Below are 6,899 nucleotides of genomic sequence, written 5' to 3' on the forward strand. Positions count from 1 at the left end.
GTAGATAGCAGTGATGAAGAGTGACGCTCCCGTGCTCCCTACAGCAGCAGTCGTACTGGGTATACTTAGTGTGGTGCCTGTCGTTGATAAAGCAGTGTGACGTAGGCAGGCTACGGTTTGTAACTCGCGACCAGTTGTTCTAACCCAGAATAGCGGCTCGTCCAACAAGAATTCCGGCTAGTATTCCGTTCACTGTACGTACATAAGATTTAGTGCCGTTGCCTAGGAATCGAAGCTTCTACCCTAGTAATACTGGGGTCACCTCTGGTAGTGGGCAAGTTAGGGAAAGTTCGGAGGAGCTTCGCGCCAGCTGCGTGAGAGACTGCTCGGGAAGAGAAACATGGGTCGCACTATCCCCTACCGGTGGCTATGATAAGAACAGACTTCTACCAGTGCAGTGACCACTACTCTGGTAGGATGAGCACTCTCCGCCATCCATGAATACTAAATACAGAATGACCAGTCCTGCTTATGTGGGCATTAACCCAATAAGCATAACACGTCATGCCCTTATGGCTGAGCTTAACGTGTCTGCTCGAGTTGCAGTATGAGCACCTGCTTTCGCACGTCTACGGCAGCGCTAAACCTCTGCCAATATTTGTTAATATTTGTTACGATGCTGCTGTGAAGGTGGACTTGAGCATTGCAGCCTGAGCAGTAGGCCTCCTCTGGAAATGAAGGCGAGGAGCGGCGCGAACTTCATTCTCAATCCTTATATTATGGCCAGAACTTCGTGAGCCGGCCATGAAAAGTTTAAATTGTGAATATTTGAAAAGGAAATAGCATGAACTCTATACGAAAACACAAGAGGATCACTAGGGTCGCAAGCAAAGCGGCGCTGAGGCTAGTACGAAGAACCGCTTACTATCCCAAAGGCGTGCAAACCCCCTTGTATTTACGGGAAATCCGTTCGCTGCACCTGGAACTTTCGATACTTAGCCGTCTATAGACCTCATTGAAACTGTAGGGGCGGGGGGTCATCATTATTATCATGACTGCACCCACTGCAGGGCAAAGGCTTCTCCCATGTCTCTCCAATTAACCCTGTCCTTTGCCTGCAAACTTCTTAATCTCATCCGCCCACCTAACCTAATGCCACCCCCTGCTACGGTTGCCTTACCTTCGAATCGACTCCGTTACCCTTATGGACCAGCGGTTATCTTTCCCTCGCATTACGTGCCCTGCCCAAGCCCTCTTCTTCCTTTTCATTTCGAATAGAATGCAATTAACCCCTGTTTGTTTCCTCACCGACACTTCCTGGTTCCGGTCTCTTAACGTTACACCTATCATTTTTATTTACACACCTCTCTGCATTGTCCTCAACTTGAGCTGAACCATTTCGTTAGCCTCCACGTTTCTGCCCCGTAGGTGAGTGCCGGTAAGATACAGCTGTTGTATACTTTTCTCTTGAGGCATGTTGGTAAAGGCCATTCATTCATTTATTCATTTATTTACCCACAGCGCCACAGTGGCATTATGGTAAAGGGGGTAGGTTGTACAAAGCAAAAAAGAATTATTACAAGGGCAGTCACAATGAAAATGCAAACAATTCATTGTCAGTAATATTAACAAGAAATGAACACATTCATGACGTGAGAGAACCTGCCATATGCGCTCTACCCCATTCTTATCCTTCTAGTTATTTCCCTCACATGATTCGTATCAGCTGTCACTACCTGCTCTGAGTAGATGTACTCCTTTACCACTTCCAACACCTCGCTTCCAATTGTGAACCGTTGTTCCCTTGTTAGACTGTTTAACATTGCTTTCATGTTCTGCGTGCTAATTTTTAGATCCACCGTTCTGATCTGCCTGCCTAACTCATTGATCATGATTTGCAGTTCATCTCCTGAGTGACTCAGCAAGTGAACCGTTGTTCCCTTGTTAGACTGTTTAACATTGCTTTCATGTTCTTCGTGCTAATTTTTAGATCCACCGTTCTGATCTGCCTGTCTAACTCATTGATCATGATTTGCAGTTCATCTCCTGAGTGACTCAGCAAGGCAATGTCATTAGCGAATCACAGATTTTTTAGGTATTCTCCATTAACTCTTATTCCCGACTGTTCCCAATTCAGGCCTCGGAACACCTCCTGTTGACAGACGGTGAATAGCATTGGCGAGATGGTGTCTCCTTGCCTGACGCCCTTCCTTATTCGAACTTTATTGCTGACTTTATCGACGACTATGGTAGCTGTACGGCTGCTATATATATCTTCCAGTATTTTGGCATGAGGCTTTTCTACACCTTGATTTCAGAGACATAAGCCGCGCTGAAAAGCCCGTCAGGCATGTCGAACACGTTGTGACGCTCATATTCCTCGACGTAGGCGCTGGTCCGCCAGTGCGAGAATAGCGCTAGGGGCGTCTATGCAAGTGTCACCATGGGCGCATCTACTGCCACCAGCTGGACGTCATCCCCCGCGGCTGTCGCTGCCAGAAGCAGCGACCAATGGCAGAGGTCCAAACGAAATGGAAAGGCAGCGAAACGTTAGAGTACGCGGCCTCTGCTTGGTTAAAGGGGGCCGGGAACGGCACTTAGTGGCAATCCATTCATTCTCAGTTTAATTTGGCCGTGACGTCAGTCGTAACGAAAGCAAACGAGGAAGCAAACGGCCGTCAGGGATGCGGCCGGCCTAGTTGCGTCAGAGCCGCTGGCCAGCCTACTGGTGTACTGCACAGACTTAAGCCGGGCCGGGCCGGGAAATGAGCTGTTTCGCCGGGCCTGAGTCGAGCCTGGGCCGGGCTCGGGCTTAAAGTTGCGGGCCTAAGTCTGGCTGGGGCCCTGCAAAAACAGCCGACTTTTCATTCACTATTGAAGAGTGAAGTACACAACTGTGGCGTTGAAGCAGCAACACGGATGAACAATGAGTAAAGGTACGCGCTTAGAAAAAAAGTTAAGCTTGATTGATTAACTTATTTACTGATTTCTCCGCCCCGGTGGCTTTGTAGTGAAGGCGCTTGATTACTGAACTGGGGAACCCGGGTTTCATCCTAAACTCGGCGGCCGCATTCCTGTTGAGGCGGAAAGCATGGCAGCCACGTGCTTTGAGGTGCCAGTGCTCGTTGAAGAGACTCAGGTGGTCGAAATGATCCGGAGATTTTTGCTTCGGCGTCCCGCATAACCTGACTCCCTTTGGGCCTTTAAGCCCGAAAAACATAGCCTTTATTTTATAGCGGTATTTTTCTTACGTGAGAAAATTTACGAACAAACCTCTACATCACCAGTAAGAGTAAAATTCAACCGGTCTTATTTGGCCATTGATCGTTCGTCTTCCCGAAACATAAATGTACGCTATTAGAAATTAATTGGGGAAGAACGCATCCCTTTAGAACGCTTAGAGTCTTCAAACACACACCGCGAAATACTGTAAGTATAAGTACTAAGTATAATCATGAGCAATAAGTTTAAGCACTTACTTGCACAATGAAATAGTTTACTAGTTCTTTCTAAGAAACTTCAGATGTACCACAGTTTTGTGGGGCTGCTCTATTTAAATAAAATTAAATTAAAACTCTTTCATTTTTCTTCACGAATGTGCAGTTTTGGTAAATTATCTTCGTCCCTCAACGTCTATTTGAGCCGTATAATGGAGCAATCACTATTCAAGACCAAAGGCAAGGACAACCGTTAGTTGCGCCTCAACTAAATATAGAGCTTCACAGCTGCTCTGAATGATCGCCTAGAGGGCTAAAAGCACACGCTACGCCCTAAAGACTTTTGACGGGTGTGTAGGTTACAGGATTTTCTGGCCTAAACTTGCCACGGTGCCTGTACTTCCGCGACTTCGCGAGCTCATAGCGCCAACAAGCGGCATGCGGTTGAAGCGATTGACGTCGAGCGTGCTGAAAACTCATGGACACGTGGCGCATCCTTTCGGTCGACCTCCTAACTACTGCCCTTTGTTGGCGGGAGAAGCGTTTTGGACCGGTACCGACACTCGCATTTCGGGAACTGTCTTGCTCGGAGCAGAATAACGTTTCATTCGTAAAAGCGCTCATGTAAGAAGCCGTAACTACAACCGAGCAAAGCCCTCAGCGTCGACATGACAAATAAACATGTTTCTGATTCTGTCTTCACACGTGACTGGAGTAGTCACGGATGAGCGGCTTATAGTGAACACGTTTTTTATATTCAGGCATAGTGCAAGGCCTAATAGAAACAGTTCAGTGCGCTGAGAAATTCTCTGTGTCTGTTGATATTTCACATGAAATCGCGCGCAATTTCAGTCAAGGTTGTTTGCTAGTTAGAATTGTGGCTGAGCCTTAGCACTTCATGATAACTTCTGCAGCTTTAAGCTGCCATAGCACGGTGGTTATGTTAGTAGCGCGCTATATCTTCGCGCACATAATACATCCAAAAAGCTGCCTCTCTAAAAACTTTAGCTCCGCGACTTAACTTGCGATGGCACGAAACAAATGTCATGGGGCCGGTCATTACCGCGGTTCTACCACGCAATTCATCCACTTATAATCATTGAGAGCTTTATATAAGGGTGCAATATTCTTTCCTTGCATCAATACTTGCTCGTAGCGTGTTGCACGCTTAGATATACAGTGCTAATTTTTCTTTTTATTCAGTGCAGCCTTGAGAAACACCAAGGCAATATGTAACAGATTATTTCTACTGCAACAGCGTTTTCCTCAGGCTCCACCACAGCTGAAGAGTCATTGTTATTATTTATAGAGCTTGCAATATGCCCCGCGGGGTTGGACATTTGCGGCTGCCAACCTCCATTCAAGGGAAAAGCACGGTGTCAGCATCCGACTAGCAATCAAGGGAGTAAATGTTTTTAATGACATAGGTTGGTCCCGAAAACTGTAACCCAATGCCCACAACGATGCCAGCGCAAAACTACTACTTTGTAACCGACCTTACTTTCTGATTAAGTATTGCTCACAGGTTTTTTCTCTTTTCAACATAATTTGGCGACTGGCACCTTAACTGCAGAATCACAGCTACTAGAGCCGGACCAAACATTTTTTTTTATTCAAGAAATGTGCCATGAGGCTTAAGTTGAGATAGGGTGAATGGAAGGCAGGAGATAGAAAGTTAGAAGATGGACATGATGGTGAATGAACTATCGACTTACGTCATTGTGAAAGGAAAAAAACTCTTTCAAATCGTAATTCACATTTCATCAAACCGCCATATAAGAGAGGTATACTATATTAAGCAAAGTTTTTTTCCATTATCAGGACTTAAGGGCGCATTCCAGGCAACTTATTGGACAATGTGAAATTTGGGTTTCCTATTGTAGCATAGCTACAGTACGGTAGCATTTCGAGCCTTCAGCGTGGCGACGCCGTGGCGGTGCCGGCGCTGCCATCCGGTGGCTGCGCCGCCATGCAGTCATGCGGTTGGTCACGTGGTGCGGAGCAGCTGCCGGCGGCATGGCGCCTTGGCTGATCACGTAGTTCGTCACGCGGTTGTTCACGTGACTAAGTTCCACCCGGTCAGCTGCAGCTATCGCGTCACTCCAGGTTTAACCAAAACTAAACCACTGCCAATTTTTTTGTACAAGAGATAGCACAGACACTGCAGGACACACATCGCTTTAACCACTCATAAGCATACAACGATGCATGCCTCTAAAGACGATAACTGGCGTGTTAGCTGTGGGATGTTTGAGATTTATAAGTCTCCTGCCACCGCTCCGTTTATTGATCTGATCCTTGGAGATTAGAAATTATAGCTTTTGATAAAAACTAGCCATGTGAATATCACTGCAATCACTTTGTCAGTGAACAGGCTTAATATTGTCATAAATAGGTTGCAGAACCAAAGGGGGCAGGCACAGGCCTCATGTAGCAGTGTTCCAGCTGCAAAAGCACGCGCGTCTCACTTCCTTGTCCTCAAGGCACCGCCCGGGGACACCTGGCAGCATTATTCCCCCTCCCCCCACCCCCAAAAGAAAAAGACGCAAAAACAGGGGCGCACATGGTGAGAACGGGATACTAAAATTCCTGATCCCTCCACACATCACATCAATTCGATTTCTTTGGGTTCCTGGGCACAGGGGTCTTCTATTAAATGAATCACCTGATGCTTTAGCGAAGGCAGCCCTGAGTGGACCGATTGTTGACCTGCTTCCAAAAACTGCTTACATAATAATAATAATAATAATAATAATAATAATAATAATAATAATAATAATAATAATAATAATAATAATAATAATAATAATAATAATAATAATAATAATAATAATAATAATAATAATAATAATAATAATAAAAATAATAATAATAATAATTGGTTTTGGGGGAAAGAAAATGGCGCAGTATCTGTCACATATATCTTTGGACACCTGAACCGCGCCGTAATGGAAGGGATAAAGGCGGCACGCTTTCGACGGTACACTGTATGAACGAATTGGGCGCATCAGCGCTTACTTCCTTGGACGACTTCCAGCACCAACAGTTCCCTTGGAGAAGCTCAGTCTGGCGATCGCGCAATCTTGAAGTTTCCTTCACGAGGCTTCGTTGCCGGGTGCCGCAACTAAATTTTTACCTCTACAGGCCTGGTCTGGCGATCTCCCCATTGTGTCCGTATTGTGCGGAGCCGGAAACAATAGAGCACTTTCTTTTTTTTTTTGCCGTCGCTACTCATCGATTAGAAGGCGACTATTAGAAGTTCCAATACAGAATCTCAGTTTCCGCCTGTCTTCTGCGGTTTTTCGGTCTCTTGGCGCTTCTATGCTTGGCCATACCAATGGGAATGTTTGCTCTGCCGTTCAAAATTATCTCCTAGAATCAAAACGTCTAACATCATGAGCTTTCGTCCTGCCCATCCCATTATCAGCTTCTGTATTTCGGTTTATACAACCACTTATAGTAATCCCTACCCCTTCTTTGCCCAAATTTTAGTTTGTATGACCCCCCTAACCTCCTGCAACC

Source organism: Amblyomma americanum, chromosome 6 (genome assembly GCF_052857255.1).
Source record: "Amblyomma americanum isolate KBUSLIRL-KWMA chromosome 6, ASM5285725v1, whole genome shotgun sequence".
In the NCBI taxonomy this organism is placed as follows: Eukaryota; Metazoa; Arthropoda; class Arachnida; order Ixodida; family Ixodidae; genus Amblyomma; species Amblyomma americanum.